The sequence below is a fragment of the Schistocerca gregaria genome, chromosome 2 (genome assembly GCF_023897955.1).
Source record: "Schistocerca gregaria isolate iqSchGreg1 chromosome 2, iqSchGreg1.2, whole genome shotgun sequence".
Classification (NCBI taxonomy): Eukaryota; Metazoa; Arthropoda; class Insecta; order Orthoptera; family Acrididae; genus Schistocerca; species Schistocerca gregaria.
In genome coordinates this window covers 144,381,351-144,401,893 of record NC_064921.1, presented here as the reverse complement: position 1 = coordinate 144,401,893, position 20,543 = coordinate 144,381,351, and the positions used below count along the sequence as shown (strand labels likewise).

The following is a 20,543-nucleotide window of genomic DNA, read 5'->3' as shown; positions in this document are numbered from 1 at the left end:
AACATGCCACCATGCTGCATTGGAGCGGCGTGGAAGATAGCTACCCACAGTGTCTGCCTGGGAACGCCAGCAGCAGCGGCTAGCTATGTGGCACGGTGAGGTGCCTGACCATGCAAGTGGCCTGGCATTTGCTGTGACAGCTGCTATGAGAGAAAGCTGAAATGACAGAAGGCTGAGTGGTGAACCATGAATGCGTGCTCTTGTTATTGCATATGGCGCGCCAAGCGTGAAATACTACTGGCAGCTTCATTGGGTACGGGATGTAGAACTTCAATTAGGTCAAGAAGATGGGCCTAACAGTGAGTGATCCAATTTCTGACACCAGATGTTAATGTGTCAGGATTGGCAAGGAAGGGCAAGCAGTAGGCACCCATTGAGGTGATGAAGTTAAACATTTTGTGATAGACATGACTGTTTATTTCAGTAAAAAAGTGGCTGAAGGCAGGCCTAGAGAAGCTGCTGAAACTGAATGGGCAGTTGCCCGAGAGCAGGAGAGGAGAGCGTCTAACCAGGTCGGAAGCTGCCAATAGGAGAGAACGGATGGCGTGTCACACCCGGCTCCACCACCATGTGACCAACTCCAAACCTCCCTATTGGACAGCCAAATTGTAGACGTGTGGTTTGGTAGCGTTACCTCGTCAGCAATATGTGAGTTTAGCTGCTGATGGCTCAACACACAAGTTTTGAAGTGGTTCTGTCCAGTATAATGCAACATGACTTATGAGCTGAAACTAGCCGCCAGGTAGAAAGCACTGGCGAACATTAATTGAAACATAAAAAATTAAATTTTTATAATGTTACATCCACTCAGTACCAGCCCCCACTATACAAAGCATTTTTTTCTATCAGATGTGGCAGTGTGTATTGGCTTCAGTTACCTGGGCTGCAGAATGCTTTTTCAGCAGGCGTCTGGAGCAAACTCTGACGTCAAACAACGATAGATACTGTATGCTTACAGATACACTTTTTAGACTCCTCTCTGTCCAACACTAGCATCTCTTCACTTGAACATATTTCCAGCCAAAAAGAATAAAGATAGTACCTTACACCCCTGCCTTTTTCCCGCCAGCTTGCAGGTGAATGGCAGAGTTTGAGTGTGTCTGTCATTAGTTTTGAGTTGTATTACGAAATTTTTTCCCAGCAGGATAACACCAGTTGTATGGTATGGTCAGTTTTTGAGCTGGATACCTATTTTAGGTCGTCTTTGGGTAGCTCTACGCATGTAGTAGTGTAATTAGGCCCAATCTTTATGACTAATTATGTAATTAGGACCTATCTTTACTTCATTTTCGTGACCAAAATAAACAAAGTACATTAACCTTCCTCTCTTGCATCTGGACCGTTTCCATGTGTTGGGGGGAGCACTTGGGCTTCCCTTCCAGTACAATCAGGGTTCAAGTCCCTGAAACTGCACCACAGTTTTTAACTCCCCTTCAGTTCCAAGTGCCTCTGGTGGTATAATTGTGTTATGGTGGTATAATTGTGTCAGGGTGTGTGCACTTGGGGTTGCCATCCAGGAGAAACAGGGTTGAAGTCCCGGAAAGGGTACCACCAATTTTAATTTCCTGCCAATTCCTGGGTGTGGCGTATGGTGGGACGTCAGCACAGCCCTGGGACAAAGAAATTCCCACCAAATTCGAAATTCCCGCCAAAATTCGAAATTCCTACCAATAGAGTAGGTTGAAGAAGGGGAGGGTGGGGAGGGGGAGGAGGCTGAGGCCCATGTGTAGGCTGAGAAAAACACGTGACATCATCCGGGGGTGGGGTTGGGCGTGGTCATGGACGGGGGGGGGGGGGGTGATTAAATGATCAATTTCATTAATTTGCATATCAATTTGATATAAAAATTAGAATGGTGCCGCCATCTCCCTACTACTACAGTAATGGCTCATAGGTGCTTTGTTCTCAACAGGGTACATTAGAATGGCTGTTACTGTGTCTCTGATTGCGACAGCTGGATCATTTATAGCCAGATCTGCTGTTGCTGTGATGTCTGCTGCCCTGTAGCTGTGAGTGTGCCAAGCAATCGACCTGTGTGGTGAATGATGCCACCTGGGCAGCCAAGTTCTGCACATGCTGTAGATAGGAGTCTGAGTCAATGGATGCAGGAAATGTGTGCCGCAGTGGAGATGGGGATGCAGTGTAGAAGGCTGCTGTGGCTGTGGTGCTAGCTGCCAATGCCAGCATGTCGTCTACCTGATCAGCCAAGTCCTAGATGGTGTCCAGCTGCTTATCTGTCTGCATGGCTATGACCACTAGCACCTGTGGCAGGAACTGAGAACATTTCTGGTCACCGCATTCCTCTTGGCACCATACCTGGTGCACCCTTTGTTCTTTGGACGACGAAATCTGTCACATTAATTTCTCGTTAGTGATTTATATGAGGACTGCATCAGCAGGTTGGTGACTATATCATGTACTTTGGCTGTGTAGTTCTGATCGAGCTGACTCACTGCATGTCCGAATTTGGGGAGATTGCAAGTAACATCATTGCTTAGGAAAACCGCCTCCATTTGGCTAAGCCACATGAAGAGGTCGTGGGGCCAAAATGGGGGAAGCCTAACCTGAGCTAGTTGTTGCCCCATTGATAGGGGGTGGTGTTGAATGTGTTGCAGTTTTGACAGTGCAAATTCTCATGAGCTGGTTCCAGGTGGGCCAGCTCCATATGTGGGCGCCATGTCTACAGCTCATTCTCCAGGGGCCGACTGTGTGCCAACAACTCTTCTATTGCCTCATGGAGTTCCTCCAAAATCGTTATAATGCTAAGTTTTCATGTACTGTATAGCGGAAAACATGCACGAAGAAAACTTGCACACAAAAAGAATATCCATTCAACATGCACACCATGTGCATGCACAGCAGTACCCAACACAGAAACATTTGTCCTGGAGTCTGCTCATGGTTCTGTGTCACTTCTAACGATCAAGTGCGTCACCATGTGTCTCCCTAGAGATCATGTCGGGGTCACCAGTGAAGCAGGAAATAAGTAATTTTTACCATTTCCAAGCCCACTGTGTGGCGAGCCGTCTTTTATTGTCACACACTAAGTTTAGGGTGTAGGTTTTGGCGACGGTAATTGATTAAAGACGAGATTATGTAATAATACATGTATTGGTAAAGGTGAGTACACTAACAAACTCACAAAGTATTGACTGGAACGTTTACACGCTGTGGTCGCTTCACTGCGCTAAACAGCTCGACCATTAACCCTGGCGGATGCACACTCATCGATGCTCTCATGGTCGCGTAGAGACACCGGACGTGTGTCCAGCTGAAGGCGCAAATTACCTCTCATCTCGGGGGTGGGGGGTGCCATTTAATTCGTGCATGCGACGGGACGGAGCGAAAGATCGGCGCGAGTTCAAAAACGCAACGCTTCAGTAGGGAGCACACTTTTTACTCGACCTACGTTGTCTGCAGCTGACAAACTGCGATCGGCGTAAATGTCTACACAGTACAGAAGTCCAGCTTGCTCTGGCTTTCGCATTGCCTCTTCCGCGGCCGTGGGCTCTGCACCGTTGCCAAAGTTTCCCTGCAGGAAAATCTGCACTCAAGGGCGAATATTGGCGCTATTCTGTGGTACGGCTGCCACAGAACCACTAAGTGAAGTAAAAATGTGCCCCAGAAAAAGGTGAAAATTCACTCACATAACATAATAAGCCACTTACCAGGACCGAAGGACAGAGCTAAAGATGCTAACACATAAATAGATAAACTGTGTCTACTTGTTGACCGAATACTTTATATAATCAGGAAAAATACAAATCACTACATTCAGAAAATAAAGATGATTTCTTTGGAGATAGCGATGTTCGTCTGAGAGATGAAATTGAAATTAGCGCTCCGATAGAAATCATTTTCCTTATCTGTTGTCGCCGTTTTAGCAGGACAGGTACTAATAAACTATGGTATAACTGCAAAGGATGCAGAACAGAAGCTTGCTATTTAGTTGTGAGCAAGCATAAATTTGGTTTTTTTTTGTGCGATGTCTTCGCTTTACTGACTACAGAACGAGAGAAGACCATCCAATTTACCATCTTTTGGAACAATTTATAAAGAATTTTCAGCGATATTTCAAACCAGGCGAATACCTCCAGGATGATGCAGAACTGCTTCCTTTTAGAGGAAAGTGTTTCTTCCAGCTGCTTATTCTAAGCAAACCTGCCAAACGTGGTATAAAAGATTAATCACTTGTACACTGTATAATGATATAATGACGTACACGATGAATTTAGAAGTGTATTGCGGAAAACAGGAACCAAGGCCTTATTTAGTCAGCAGTGTTGGAAAAGGTGCTGTCCTTCGCCTTGACAAACCAATTTATGGCTCTAATAAGCACATTACTGAAGATAATTGGTTTTCAAGCATTATTTTTTTTAAAAAAAATCTTACTTATGTGCGGTTTTAAAAAAATAAAAGAGAGTTGCCAAAAGAGTTCCTTCCAAATAAAAACAAACAACAGGAACTTCAGTTTTTGGATTTCAATAAAATAAGACTTTTGTTTCGTATACCAAAAGAAAGAACTAAATCACAATTTTCACGCACGAAGATGATTCAATTGATACAGTTTCTGGAGATAGTCATTTATTACAATCAGACAAAAGTTATTGTTGCGTAAGTGTCCAAGTATTGCGAACTGCTCGGACAAGGAGATGGCCTGCCGTTGTTTTCTCAGTCTTCAGAACTTGTCTATGATTAACGCATTGTGCATATGCTCAGCAAATAATGGCTACAGAACAGTCGAACGAGATGATTATAGAGTCATCTTGCTGTGAACTGATTTCACCCCAAATACAACGAAGTGTGGAAAATCCTTAGGTATCAGTCGAAACTAGGAAAAGAGGAGCTCTTTTGCTCAAGATGGAAGTACCAAAATTGAATCCACCTGAACACTGACCAGTAGGTATAATGGGATGATGCCAGATCTGTGGTCGAGGGAAAAATAAAACTCCGAGAAGGTCCTGCTCAAAATGTCTAACTGGGCATGCCCACATCATTGTTTCGACCTGTGTAATGAATGTTTTGAATTCTTTTATTTCCGTTTATTAATTTTGTCAAATTCAACTCGTATATCGTCAAATTTACGTTTATGAACTGCATTGTAATAGTTTACTACGTTTCTATATTTTGTGTTTGGTATTCGTACTCATTTTTATACAAACTAAGGTAATACTTGTTTAACAATAAGTCATTTTAACGTATAATATTTTTTTGAATCGCATAGTATGGTAATAATACATTTAATAAAGGTAAAAAGGAAATTGTATTGTACAATCGTCAGGCCCGGTTTAAAGCCAAAACGACAAAAGCCGTCGCTTAGGGTGCCACGCCTACAGGCGCCACATAGACACCGCAACTTTCTACACACGACTTATCGTTCGTAGTGGCCTCTTGCGGCGCCAAGCTGGGATGGGTGCGAGGGACGTCCGAGTGCAAGATTTGTTGCTGTGAAATCTGACATGTGTGAAAGTGTACAAGGTAAAAGTGTGAGGGAGGTAGCGCCAAATGATAAGTCGATGGTTCGAAAAAAGTGTTCTCGAACCGGTCGTCACAATCGTCTAACACTGAAAACACAATGGGTGACTTTTGTCGTTCACTTAATCTATCGTGTAACTTTTTTCGGCGCGGCCACTGGAGGTTTATAGAAGGTCGTCATTCTGTACAATGTTCAGGCAGAAAAATACTGTATAAAGCTGACGTTTATAAGGAAAATAGCTACATTCATCTGAGGTAAGAAAGAATAAAATATAAGTTGGCTGGACGATGAAGCAATAAAGGATAATTTGAATAATGTATTGTCAGTATTTTATAAACGCTGTAAATTAATTGTATAGATTGTTTTACAAACTCAAATTACAGATGTCAGGTAGGGCCTATACCTAATTTCAGATAATGGACATATGACTCGTGTATTTAAGATTTTGTATGGTATTTAAAATGTGGTGCCTGTTTGGTACAACAACGTTAAAAACCAAATGAATATTTTATCCATGCCAGAGATGTACGGTATCTCCGCCCCCCCCCCCCCTCTCTCTCTCCACCCCTCCCACTCAAACCCCATAATTTGATGTATATCTTAAGGAAACGACGTACAATTCTGTTTGAATGTTAGTCGTGATTTATACCGTATAGACAATAGTTATTCTCTTACACATTTTGAGTCTGCAGCCGAAATTTGACAGATATTGTTCTTATGATGAAAACGGAACAAATGAATTTTTTACGAGCGATATCATGGAGTAAAAGATGTGTAACACTGCATCCTTCAAGCTGATCTGTGTGACGTCTGTCAGTTACACATACTACATTGAATTAGCAAGAAGACATGTTGACAGTGTGACAAATACGCATCCGTCTTACTTAAACAGATAATGCAGCTATATCAGTTCTTTACGTATTCCGTCTTCGCAAGGTAATTGAAATTAGTATGTATAAAGAAGAGAGATTTTTGCAGTTGTATACACTTGATGGGAAGCATACGGCTAAAATATTTTGAATAGATGATTACGATTTTTCTTTCAAAAAAGTTAATTACACGGTAGCCGAAGGTTAGGAAATCTTTGAATACTTTTTAATGATCCGTCTATCATATCTGTAATTCAAAAGAAACAGACCTCCCGAAGTGCGCGAGCATCGAAATAATTTAAACAAAAACAGACCTTCCGAAGTGCAAGAGCTTCAAAATAATTTCTGGACAGCGTAACATTTATTCGCTTGACTACGATTTCAGTGTTGTTGATTTTGCATCTTATCAAAAAGTGGTGCGGTTGTCGATTACCATAGTAATTCGAGTGCAGTTGCCTTTTTTTATTCCTCATTCTTTTTTACGGGCGTTGGATAGTTGTAATACTTGTCCTGATTATAAGCGTTTGAAGATGAAACGCACTGATATTGTTACCGTCGAAATATTAAAGAAAAAGAATATTATAAAATTCTAGAGGTTGAATTGTAAAACAATACCCTACTCTACTCTTTCCGCTGCCGATAGCTTGAATTCGTCAATGGACTGGGTCATGAGCTGATTATCATGTTGCTCGTTGCGGAAGAAAAATAAGTAATTTTGTGATTCATATCAACATCACGTTGATGTTTTCTGTCACTTAAGGAGGGACAACCTGTTTTACAATATTTCGCATATCATCTACATCAATGCAGTTATTGTAGCGAACACGAATTGGTTGTTGAGATCCACGTTAATGCTATCGCACAGCTGACCCTATATAGGATTTTCATTTCTCTACATGGTATATTATTCAATCGATGTGCCTGCTGAATCGTCCACGCACAGAAAATCCCAAAATCTCAATGTTTTCTGGATAGCCGAAGGCAGCGTACCATGGTAATGCAGTTGAACGAGATACATGTGCCAGTCGGATGGAACCTTTTAATCTTGGCGAACCTGTTGGTGCTATTTGAAAGGGTAGACTGTATGTTACATAGTGTTTCTGTCTCTCGCTTTCTTTAATTGCCACACCCAGTGGCTCGAATATGAGAGTACAACAATACCAGAATCGTGATTGTGGTGACTGACTGTCTACAGCATTCCACGAAATTTGTTTATAAATGGTGTTTGTGAATCCAGAGGAAATTGAAGCCATTGTCATTTGAAATTTCGTGTTGCAGACCCACGGTAACTTATAAGAGAAGTTTTATTTATTTGTGTGGCTCTTGGTCAAGAGCAAATCTTTCTAGTTCACACCATTTCCATACCTTATTGGTGTGGGTCGAGTTACTTCAGATTTACTGGTTTAGGTGAATGAGAAGGGTGCATTAGGAGTAAATATACCGTTTTCGTTGTTATTGATGATGGCATGGAAAGAAGAAAATGAAACGCAGCATTGCCATAAGGCTTAGTAGTTTATTTGCGGTACTTATTAATATTTTTTAAGGTAAAAAGTGGATTGCTGTGCTTACTCACTTCCAATGGGTGGAACACCAGCACTGTTTCGTATGCCCCCACTTTGTGAGATGCATGGAAGAGATTTCAAATTTAATTCTGTCAGTGGCAGTGGCAATATGTGAACTAATATAGCCTTGAACAGACCTTGGCCAAATTTTTATTACCAGAAATCACCGTTTTTGAGTGTTGCTTGAACTCTTTGTTAGATCTGGAATTCTGCATTTGTTTTTCCCCATCCAGAGTTTCTTCATATCCCTTTTGATGACAGTTAACTTTTCATTTGCTCTTGTAGACGTATAGTACAGCAAGTGTAATGAGTGATATTTACACTGTGATATTGTAACTTCTCTATTGAAATCTTATGATTTGTATAATCTACGGCCACAGGTGTCTGCAGAAATTTATGCAAGTGGGGCAAGGTTGTAAAACTGTTATTTTTCATGTAACTGTCCCAGTGAAATGGTGTTATGACCCAAGAACTAAATTTGGCAGGACATAAATAAAATTTATTGTATCTTAAACTATTATAATTTAACAGTGAATATCTTTGGGGGTATCTTACTTTTATATGTAAAAGATAAGAATATTCTATTCTCTTCTTGTCTAAACTATTTATCATCCACATTTCGCTTCCATACATGGCTACACTCCGAACAAATACTTTCAGAAACGACTTCCTTACACTTAAATCTATACTCGATGTTAACAAATTTCTCTTCTTCAGAAACGCTTTCCTTGTCCTTGCTAGTCTACATTTTATATCCTCTCTTCTTTGACCATCATCACTTATTTAGCTCCCCAAATAGGAAAACTCATTTACTACTTTAAGCGTCTCATTTCCTAATGTAATTCCCACAGCATCACCCGATTGCATTTAACTACATTCCATTATCATCGTTTTGCTTTTGTTGATATACATCGAATTACAATGTCATCGGCGAACGTCAAAGTTTTTATTTCTTCTCCATGGATTTTAATTCCTATTCCAAATTTTCTTTTGTTTCCTTTACTGCTTGCTCAATATACATATTGAACAATATCGGGGAGAGGCTACAACCCTGTCTCACTCCCTTCCCAACCACTGCTTCCCTTTCATGCCCCTTAAGTCTTATAACTGTCTTCTGGTTTCTGAACAAATTTTAAATAGCCTTTTGCTCCCTGTATTTTACCCCTGCCTGCCACCTTCAGAATTTGAAAGAGAGTTTTCCAGTCAACACTGTCAAAAGCTTTCTCTTAAGTCTACAAATGCTAGTATATGGAATCCAAACTTATCTTCCCCGAGGTTGGCTTCTACAAGTTTTTCCATTCGTCTCTAAAGAATTCGTGTTAGTATTTTGCACCTGTTGCTTATTAAACTGATAGTTTGGTAATTTTCACACCTGCTTCCTTTGGGATTGGAATTATTGTATTCTTCTTGAAATCTGAGGGTATTTCACCTGTCTCATACATCTTACTCACTAGATGGTTGAGTTTTGTTAGGCCTGGCTCTCCCAAGGCTGTCATTAGTTCTAATGGAATGTTGTCTACTCCCAGGGCCTTGTTTCAACTTAGGTCTGTCTGTGCTCTGTCAATCTCGGGCAGTATCATATCTGCTATTTCATCTTCATCTACATTCTTTTCCATTTCCATATTATTGTCCTTAAGCACATAGCCCTTGTATAGACCCTCTATATACTCCTTCCACCCAGTTGACAGAATCTTCTAGCTGCGTTATTGTGTGGAAGATGAAAGTGAAACCTCTTCCCAATGCAGAAACAGTGTGGTAAGCAAACTTAATGATGGAAACTTGCAAAGTGATGATATCCCATATACTGAATCATTAAGCACCACGGTTTGTGATGGTCACACTGAAACTGTAAAGTCTTCTACCAAAAGCAGGAAAGGTGTTGTAAACAATCTTAACAGTGAATACTCGTGAAGTGACAATACTCATTTTTCTGAACCTTTAATATCCATTGTTCGTGAAGAAGTGCAAAGTGAAAACACATATTCAAGAAACAAATATCACTGGAACAACATCACATACAGAAAAAAACCAATTAGTTGTCACAGTACTGAAAAGGAAAACCAAGAAGACTTTCTCATTATAGGTGATTAACTACTTGAAGCCACAAGAATCTACAAAGGTCTTTACATTCTTGTGCAGCACCACCGAGGAAGAAATTGTCAGTGAAACTAGAAACTTAATCTGATCAGTTAGAAACTTATACAGGTCTTCAAGAATTGTAGTCAGCGGAATAATCTACAGAAGGTCTGTGAGTGACACTTATATAGAGAGGATAAATTGTAATATTCGTGAGATCTGTAATAATCTAGGAGTAATATTTATCGATCCAAATAAGTTTTTCAAGCAACAAATGTCTGGAGAAAGATGGTAGTCACTTAAACAGGTTGGGCTTCAAGATCTTCACTAAGACGGCTACTGATATTTGAAACATTATAAATAATAAGGGAAACTAAAAAGCAGAAGAGGGGATGATCATGCACAAAATGTGCCTGAAGAAAGCAGTATTTCTTTCCTTCATTATAATGTAGTGGAATTACGCAATAAGATTGATGTTTTCAACCACTATCTTTCACATATTACACCCCACATACTAGTTGTCAGTGAACACCAAAAATCTGCAGATAACATATACCTGTTTAAAATCCAAAATTATTCATTAACTGATTTTTACTGTCGTTCTAACCATAAAGGTGGAGGAGTGGCTATCTACCTGAGAAGAAATAACCTAGTAGAATCTTATGAAAATATCACTTGGGTAAAAGAGTATTCCACTGATTTTCACTGTAAAATTGTAGCAATTAAGTTAAAATTCTTGTCTGTTGTATACTTTATCTTAGCATTGTATAGATCACCAAATGGAAATTTTGAATTATTTCTTAATTCCCTTGATACAGTATTATGTAAATTAATGTCCAAGCAAGAGCATATAAATGTTATATTATTATGGGATATTAATGATAACACATTACAAGATTCCCAAGAAAGCAAATGCTTCAAAGACTGTATCTATTCTTATGGCGCAAAAATATCTGTTGGGATACATACCCACTAGAATCACTCCAACTAGTAAAAGCTCTATAGACCATGTTATTACTCATTGTGAGCTGTTGTAAATGGTCACATCTCTGACCATCTAGGCCAACTATTAGTGCTAAAGGAAGATTCTTGTAACCAAAGAAAATTTATGAATACGAAAGGAATCTCTCTGTTATCAACATTGCCAAACTGAGAGAGAGCCTTGGTCATGAATCTTGGCATCTAGTATTTCAAGCCGAAGGAGTGAATAATAAATGGGATGCCTTTCTAGATACATTATCTTATCTTCTAAATAATACTATTCTCATTAGAAAGATAAATATTAATAAGAATAAGGCAAGACAGTCAAGGCCTGTGGAATTCGATAATTCTACCAAAGAACTGAAAGAAACAAATGGAAGAAATGTATATGATACAAAGAGAGACCAAAAACAATGAGCACAGGGATAAATGCAAACAATACAAGTACCAGTTTCGCAAGCAGGTCAAAAGATTGAAGGCTGAAAAAATTAACTCGAAAATACAAAATTCAGACTGTATCTCCAAGACCTGCTGATCAATAGTAAATGGAATAAGATACAGTAAAACAAAACTAAAAGGTAATATCAACATAAAGATATCTAATAACAATATTGATGTCACCAATCCTCATGAGATCAGTAACATTTTTAATGAGTATTTCATAGATATCATAGAATCTGACTTTTGTACCACAGATAAAGTACCTGTTGGAAGTCTTGCTGAGGACAATTCTGAAACTAATCAACTCCATGAACTCGAAATCAAGGATATTTTGCAGCTCATTAGAGAATGTAAAAACAAAAAGTCCGGTGGGTAGGATGAAATTTCTCCATTTTTACTTAAACAATGTGAAAACAATCTAGCATATCCTTTGGTGCATCTAATAAATAGTGTCTTAAAAGGAGTGTTCCCTGACATACTAAAATTAGCCATTGTTAAACCTCTCTACAAAAAAGGTGATAACAGCTTGTAGAAAATTACAGACCACTCGCCTTAACTTCTGGTTTTAGCAAGTTAATTGAAAAAATAATTCTGAAATATATGTAAGAGCGTTATAATAAGCAGAACATCCTGGGAGATTTTCAGCATGGTTTCAGAAGTGGTCGTAGCACCATGACTGCAAACACTTTAATTTATGGTGAAAGCTCTTCACAAAATTGATGAAGGCATGCAAGTAGCTGGAGTTTTCCTAGACCTATCAAAGGCTTTTGATAGGGTTGATCATAAGGTACATCTGTCAAAACTGGCCAGAGATGGATTAAGTGGAAAATTATTGCAGCTCATCACATCATGTTTAAAAAACAGGAGACAGTGTACCTCAATCTCACACAATAGTGGAGAAACATATACATCAAGGGTCAGGAATATTAATTTCGTGTGTCTCAGGGATTGATAATTGGTCCCTTCCTTTTTAAATGTTATGTCAATGACTTCCCAAAGATAGTAAATAGCGATACCTTCATTACAGTGTATGCAAATAACACTTCAGGCCTTTGCTGTGGAACTGATATTCTCAATCTCAGCATAGAGGTAAAAAAAATTGTAGATTTTTGCAAAGGAAAAGTTTGTAAATGACAGTCTAAAAGTCAACTTACAAAAAACAAATATAATCCACTTCAATGTTAGTGATTTGTAAACTTGTATTGATTCTCAAGATAGTAATATCGTAGGGAAAATCTGCAGCGAGTGCAAATTTTTAGGTATATGCATAGATAGCAAAACTACTATGGACACAGCAAATTGACGATGTGCAATACTATCATCTAGCCTGTATGTTTTAATAAGAATAGCTCCATATGTCAATACCTAAACAATGAGGATGATGCATTTTGGTTTAATACATCCATTTATAGCATAGGGTCTTGTACTGTGGGGCGGGGCTTCCAAAACTCATATAGACAGCGTATTTAAACTCCAGAAAAGAGCCTTGAGAATATTAGGCAAAAAATATGCTAGAACATCATGTGAGGAATTGTTTATAGAATTTAAAATTCTGACTATCTATTCAATGTATATGCTTGAAACAATAGTATTAACTGTAGAAGATAAGAAATATACCTGTTAATCCAGAAATTCATGATCACAATACTAGACAAGTACAAAATTACCATATGATACACAGAAGACTGAAAAAACTGCAAACAGTCCATATATTAATGGAGCAAAATACTTCAATGCACTGCCAAATGAACTGAAGGTAATAACTGGAGAGACAGTCAAAAAACATCTAAAATTGTGGCTCATTGAGGAGTGCATCTATAGCCTACTGTAGAAACTAAAATCTAAAGTATTATTATGTAAAATAATTTGGACTACAGTCTTAAGTTCCTATTATAAAGTAAAATTAGATTGTATACTGTTGTATTGTACTACCAATTGCTATGCATGTAATTACAGGTTTCATGCAAATACATTACAAAATATTACAAAATTACCTTTCGGCTTTCCCTTTTTTGCTTAGAACTGGGTTTCCATCTGAGCTCTCGATATTCATGCAAGTGGTTCTCTTTTCTCCAAAGGTGTCTTTAATTTCCCTGTAGGCAGTATCTATGTTATCCCTAGTGATATGCACCTCTACATCCTTACATTTGTCCTCTAGCCATCCCTACTTAGCCATTTTGCACTTCCTATCGATCTCATTTTTGAGACATTTGTATTCCTTTTTGCCTGCTTCACTTACTGCATTTTTATGTTTTCTCCTTTCATCAATTAAATTCAATGTCTCTTCTGCTATCCAAGGATTTCTATTAGCCTTTGTATTTTTACGTACATGATCCTCTACTGCCTTCACTATTTCATCTCTCTGTTCCGTTCTTCTTCTGCTGTATTTCTTTCCCCCATTCTTGTCAATTGTTCCGTGATGCGCTCCCTGAAACTCTCTACAACTGGTGGTTCTTTTTGTTTATCCAGGTCCCATATCCTCAAATTCCCACCTTTTTGCAGTTTCTTCTGTTTTAATCTACAGTTCATAACCAATAGATTGTGGCCAGAGTCCACATCTGCCCCTGGAAATGTCTTGCAATTTAAATCTGGTTCCTGAATCTCTGCCTTAACCATTATGTAATCTATCTGATATCTTTTAGTATCTCCAGGCTTCTTTCATGTATACATCCTTCTTTTATGATTCTTGAACCAAGTGTTAGCTATGATTAAGTTATGCTCTGTACAAAATTCTACCAGGTGGCTTCCTCTTTCATTCGTTAACCCCAATCCATGTTCACCTACTATGTTTCCTTCTCTTCCTTTTCCTACTATCGAATTCCAGTCACCCATGAATGTTAAATTTTCATCTCTCTTCATTGTCTGAATAATTTCTTTTATCTCATGACACATGTAATCAATCTCTTTGTCATCTGCGGAGCTAGTTGGCATATAAACTTGTACTGCTGTGGTAAGCATGGGCTTCATATCTATCTTGGCCACGTAATGCGTTCACTAGGCTGTTTGTACTAGCTTACTCGCATTCCTATTTTCCTATTCATTATTAAACCTACTCCTGCATTACCCCTATTTGATTTTGTATTTATAACCCTCTATGCACCTGACCAGAAGTCTTGTTCCTACTGCCACTGAACTTCACAAATTCCCACTATATCTAACTTTAACCTACCCATTTACCTTTTTAAATTTTCTAACCTACCTGTCCATTTAAGGGATCTGACATTCCACGCTCTGATCCATAGGACGCTAGTTTTCTTTCTCCTAAGAACAATGTCCTCCTGAGTAGTCCCCACCCGGAGATCCAAATGAGGGACTATTTTACCTCCGTAATATTTAACCCAAGAGGATGCCATCGTCATTTAACCATACAGTAAAGCTGCATGCCCTTGGGCTGTAGTTTCCCCTTGCTTTCAGCCGTTTGCAGTACCAGCACGGCAAGGCTGTTTTGGTTAGTGTTACATGGCCAGATCAGTCAATGATCCTGACTGTTGCTCCTGCAACTGCTGAAAAGGCTGCTGCCCTTCTTCAGGAACCACATGTTTGTCTGGCTTCACAACAGGTACCCCTCCGTTGTGGTTGCACCTATGGTATGGCTATCTGTATCACTGAGGCACGCAAGCCTCCCCACTAGGTCCATGGTTCACGGAGGGGGGGGATAGGAAATAAAGCTAGAAAGTATTCTCAAAATTCATTGCAATGTATTTACTAATAATGTTATGTTGACACTGAAAATTTAAAAAAAATCAAATTTGGGAAATAATATCAGGTTGACAGAGGAAAAATATTATCAAATACCAACAAAAAATAACCAGTAAAAGATGTCCCAATTAATAGCTCTCAAAATAGAGAGACAGAATATAAAAATTAAAATGTTTATTCGACATTGATGCCATCTGTAACACTATTTATTTTCAAAACTTCACACCTGGTCATGTTGACTGACTTATTGCATTATTTTCATCCCTCAATTTTTTATTGTTGATTGGCAGTAGAAATGTTGATTCAGTGAACCACACAATAAAAGTTGAACAAAATGTGCTTTCAAGGCTGTGAGCTAATTATGTGGTGTAGATCGCGTAAAGTGTAACCCAGAGCCAGTGTTTTATGAATTGATTATGGGAAGCCTTCCAAAACAGCCAGGAAATTTATTGGTACAACAGATTTTTAATAACGTAGGACTGAATCAAGATGGTCCCTGTTCCCCAGGTAGAAGATTTTCTGAGTAGCCATGGAAAGTGGACTGCAGAATTTTGAATCTTATGACTGTGTGTTATGCTGTTTTGCACTCCACATTGTTTGAAAAGGTGCTAGTCTGCAGAGAGAATGTTTATTTGCTCTCTTTTAGCTCAGAAATTGGTATTTCTTTCATTAGGCTGATGCATTCCAGCTAATAAATGTAGTATAGATGAATACACCTTTTGAAGGCAGTTTCAGTAAGCCTTGATGGGTCTACTGTGACAACAGATGAACGATAAACTGCATAATTAAGTTGTGCAGCAGGGGAAGGATGAGACCTTATAGGACTTATGACCTATGTCTGGAATGTATACTGCGGTGATGTTTACACAGTGTTGGGTGTTTGATCTTCACCTTTATGTACCTTGATAAAGGCTGTACAAGGAAATGACCTAGAAAACTTTGACATGACTGCAAGACAGCAACAGAATCACAATAATGACATGAAATTGATATAATTTCCCCAGAACACCATGATAACCAAACAAACCCAGGTTATGAAGTGTTTGCTAAAAGCTACCATGTTCCACATTGGAGCTTGCAATCCTAAATCTTTAAATCAGTCAACAAGCTACTATGGAGGTGCTTTAGGAATTCAAACGGGAATCCATGGAGGGAAGATGATGTTCTTTTCAAGGAACATTATTGAGAAAATTTAAAGAAACAGCTGACTGCAAAGTGATTTTACTGTCGCCAACCTACATTTCACATAAGGACCACAAAGAGTGGAACAGGAAAGGAAATGATTAGTAGTGGTATAGGGTACCAACTGCCACGCACCATACAGTTGCATGGGGAGGATGTATGTTGATGTAGGTCTGCAGCTTAGTAAAATAACAGGCAATAATATCTAGAAGACATGAAAATTATGTAATGAATGAAAAGTCTGTACTGCAGCTTCCAGGAGGGGCATGTGTCTCATGGACATCTATGCAAGTGACCATTCAAAAGACACAGTAAATGGTAGTGATATTTTTTTATTTTTGTTTAGCTATATCAAAGCTTTGTTTAATGTTCAGAGTATCATTTAGTGAAGCTATTGTAATGGGTATTAGAGGAATTAGTGTCTGAGAAATGTGTTCATATTATCACATGCAATAGTGACGATTTTTTTTGTTTGAGGGTAGTTTGTGGGATAGGTATGCAGTTTCATAATTTTCTTTTCTCTCATCTTCTGTGAGTGAACATTATTATGGGGTATTTCGCTGTTTCAGAAATCTAAACCGAACAACGACATGGGATTTTATAAGGGGGAAGTAGTCATTCAAAACTTTGACCATCTAGATTCAGGCCTTTCACTATTTCTCTCAACAAGGACTATTTTCATAAAGAAAGGAAGGAAGATCAAGGTTTAACATCTGTGGATAACTGGGTCTTTTGGAGATGGAGCTCAAATTCAGACGAAGCAGAAAATGGATTTTAGTTTCTTTGAGGGTTCTATCCCAGAATTCAGACTGAGTGAGGTGGCACAGTGAATAGCAAACAGAGCTCTTATTTGAGAGGCTGACGGTTCAAACCCACATCCGGCGAACTAGATTTAGGGAAATCACTTCAGGCAAATGCCAGGATAGTTCCTTTAAACGGGCACAGCCGATTTCCTTCTCCATTTGTGACACAATCCAAGCTTGTGCTCTGTCTCTAATGACCTCGATGTCAATGGAATGTTAAACCTAACCTTTCTTCCAGAATTCAGCACATGAAACTGGCCAGATTGGAATATTAACTTCTTTTGCCAGAAGGTTGACCTGGAGTCATTGGTTTATCTAAATTTTTATAATGATCCAGATGTTTCTAAAAAATTCATTTTCACATTTGGGTTTAGTCAGCATTCAAAAACTGTGACTACCATTTTGCACAATGCTTTCTCAGGGTTAAATTTTGATGTACAACATCCATTAATCCATTTTCTTATATTTGTGGGGTAGTATTGTAATGTATTCACTACTAATTGTTGATCATTCAATAGTAATAGAATTTACATCCATATATCTGGATCATATTCAAGAGTTGTGTGTTCATATTCAGTCCTCCTAACCATGTCTTTTCTGTGGAAAATGGAGGAGATTCGTAAAAGATTTATTCTTGATCAACTCCTCCTACTCCATTTTTATAGAACCAATTCTTCTTCTTGTTGCTCTTCTTGTACCTATTCCAATCTAATCAGACAGTTCCCATTAATGTAACACCTAATAGCATGAGTAAGTGTTACATAGTATCTGATTTCTGCACACCTTCAATGCTATAATGCCACCAGTGTGTAAGTTCTCTAAACAACTTTATGTTTCAAAAGATGTTGTCCTTGCCTTTGACCTTTAAAAATATTTATTCACAAAATCTGTTATAGCAGTTTTAGTCACTTTGGCATTTTAATTACAGTATTACAAAAATTGTGTGTTGTAGAACATGTGAAAAGTTAAAAATATCTTACATGTGCTTCTGCCGCCATTGGATAAGAAGCTGCCAGCAGCAAGTCGTATACTCTTAGCTCACTTATTTGTTACATAGTTTAATTCTTAATTTCTTTGTGTGTTTTTGGGTACTTGCATTGTTTAATTCATAAATTTTGGGCATATTATAGTATTTGAGAGTTGTAACATCATGTTTTACTACCTGAATAGTGTAAAATCACGTAGTCTCCTTCTGCCGCCAAGCAGTGTGTCAGCAGTGCGCAAGTAGAAGCATTACTGCATTTACTAGGCAATCTTGTATTTTAATAACCATTTAAATTTGGTGTGAAATTGTGCTCTATGTAGAGTAGTTCAGACATTCTTTGCACAACAGTTTTTAGAGTGGATAGGGATTGCACCTGCTGTGTTTGTATGCAGGCTGAGTTGGCATCCCTTTGCTCCCAGCTTCAGGCACTATTGGCTTCGGTCACACAGCTTGAGGCTGTTGCCAGTGGGCATCACTGTCGGGGTTCAGATGGAGGTTTGTTGGGAACGGTCAGCTCGTCCCATGCATCCCCAAATCGGACTACGGCTGTGGCTGCCCAGGATACTGCCAGCATTGAGGCTGACCCCTCATCCGTGGTAGAGTGGGAGGTCATCTCGAGGTGCGGCAGGGGGCAAAAGACATTCCGGAGGGCTGAACGGAAGGCCTCTCCAGTTTGTCTAACAAACCGGTTTCAGGCTCTGTCTGCTGCTGATACTGATCTTCGACCGGACATGGATGCTTGTCCTGTTCCAGAGGTTGCCCCTCAGTGTGCAAGATCCGGGGGGTCGCAGATGGTGGGCTTACTGGTAGTTGGGAGCTCCAACGTCAGGCGCGTAATGGGGCCCCTTAGGGATATGGCAGCAAGACACTGGGATGATGATGGCATTGAAACAGAGGATGACATGCGTAAAGCTGAAATACTAAACACCTTTTCCCAAAGCTGTTTTACAGAGGAAGACCGCACAGCAGTTCCTTCTCTAAATCCTCGCACAAACGAAAAAATGACTGACATCGAAATAAGTGTGAAAGGAATAGAAAAGCAATTGGAATGACTCAACAGAGGAAAGTCCACAATTCAGTTCTACACAGAGTACGCGAAAGAACTTCCCCCCCTTCTAACAGCCGTGTACTGCAAGTCTCTAGAGGAACGGAAGTTTCCAAATGATTGGAAAAGAGCACAGGTACTCCCAGTCTTCAAGAAGGGTCGTCGAGCAGATGCACAAAACTATAGACCTATATCTGTGATGTCAATCTGTTGTAGAATTTTAGAACATGTTTTTTGCTCGGGTATCATGCCGTTTCTGGAAACCCAGAATCTAGTCTGTAGGAATCAACATGGATTCCGGAAACAGCAATCGTGTGAGACCCAACTCACTTTATTTGTTCATGAGACCCAGAAAATATTAGATACAGGCTCCCAGGTAGCTGCTATTTTCCTTGACTTCCGGAATGCGTTCGATACAGTTCCGCACTGTCGCCTGATAAACAAAGTAAGAGTCTACGGGATATCAGACCAGCTGTGTGGCTGGATTGAAGAGTTTTTAGCAAACAGAACACAGCATGTTGTTCTCTATGGAGAGACGTCTACAGACATTAAAGTAATGATTTGAAGTGGAATGATCATATAAAATTAATTGTTGGTAAGGCGGGTGCCAGGTTGAGTCATTGGGAGAGTCCTTAGAAAATGTAGTCCATCAACAAAGGAGGTGGCTTACAAAACACTCGTTCGACCTATACTTGAGTATTGCTCATCAGTGTGGGATCCATACCAGATCAGGTTGATGGAGGAGATAGAGACATCCAAAGAAGAGCGGTGCATTTTGTCACAGGGTTATTTGGTAAGCGTGATAGCGTTACGGAGATGTTTAGCAAACTCAAGTGGCAGAATCTGCAAGAGAGGTGCTCTGCATCACGGTGTAGCTTTCTGTCCAGGTTTCGAGAGGGTGTGTTTCTGGATGAGGTATTGAATACATTGCTTCCCCCTACTTATACCTCCCAAGGAGATCACAAATGTAAAATCAGAGAGATTTGAGCGTGCACGGAGGGTTTCCAGCAGTCGTTCTTTCCCCGAACCATACATGAGTGGAATAGGCAAGGGAGACAATGACAGTGACACATAAAGTGCCCTCCGCCACACACCGTTGGGTGGCTTGCGGAGTATAAATGTAGATGTAGATGTATGTCTTACATCCATAGGCTGAGTATTTGTTGTTCCCAGTTTTGGCATCTTTTGCATGAATAACATGAAATCGCTACTGCTGTTTTCTGTTTTATGACAACAAACAGTGATAGATTAAACACACCTGCCAAATTTGCAAGATAAGTAGAAAGTAAATAGCAACAATGTAAACAGTAGATTACTTCTCACCACATAGAGGAGGCACTGAGATGCAGAAAGCACATAGCACAAGGGGAAAGGACTATGTAGATGCTGTGGTCGGATAGAAGATACTTATAATACTGGAGAGG

General features: G+C 39.3%; 1 protein-coding gene across 3 annotated transcripts in view; it reads left to right on the top strand.

Annotated features, from left to right (window-relative positions):
- Nucleotides 1–5,281: 5,281 nt before the first annotated feature.
- Nucleotides 5,282–20,543, top strand: part of LOC126336551 (uncharacterized) — a 118,383-nt gene continuing 103,121 nt past the window's right edge. Inside the window, exon 1 of one of the 3 annotated variants that reach the window (XM_050000385.1) lies at nucleotides 5,282–5,730. The gene's annotated coding sequence lies outside the window, so the exon portion shown is untranslated. Of the gene's footprint in view, nucleotides 5,731–6,059; nucleotides 6,413–20,543 lie in introns of those variants that run through there. The other 2 variants (XM_050000387.1, XM_050000384.1) reach the window with 2 other exon arrangements.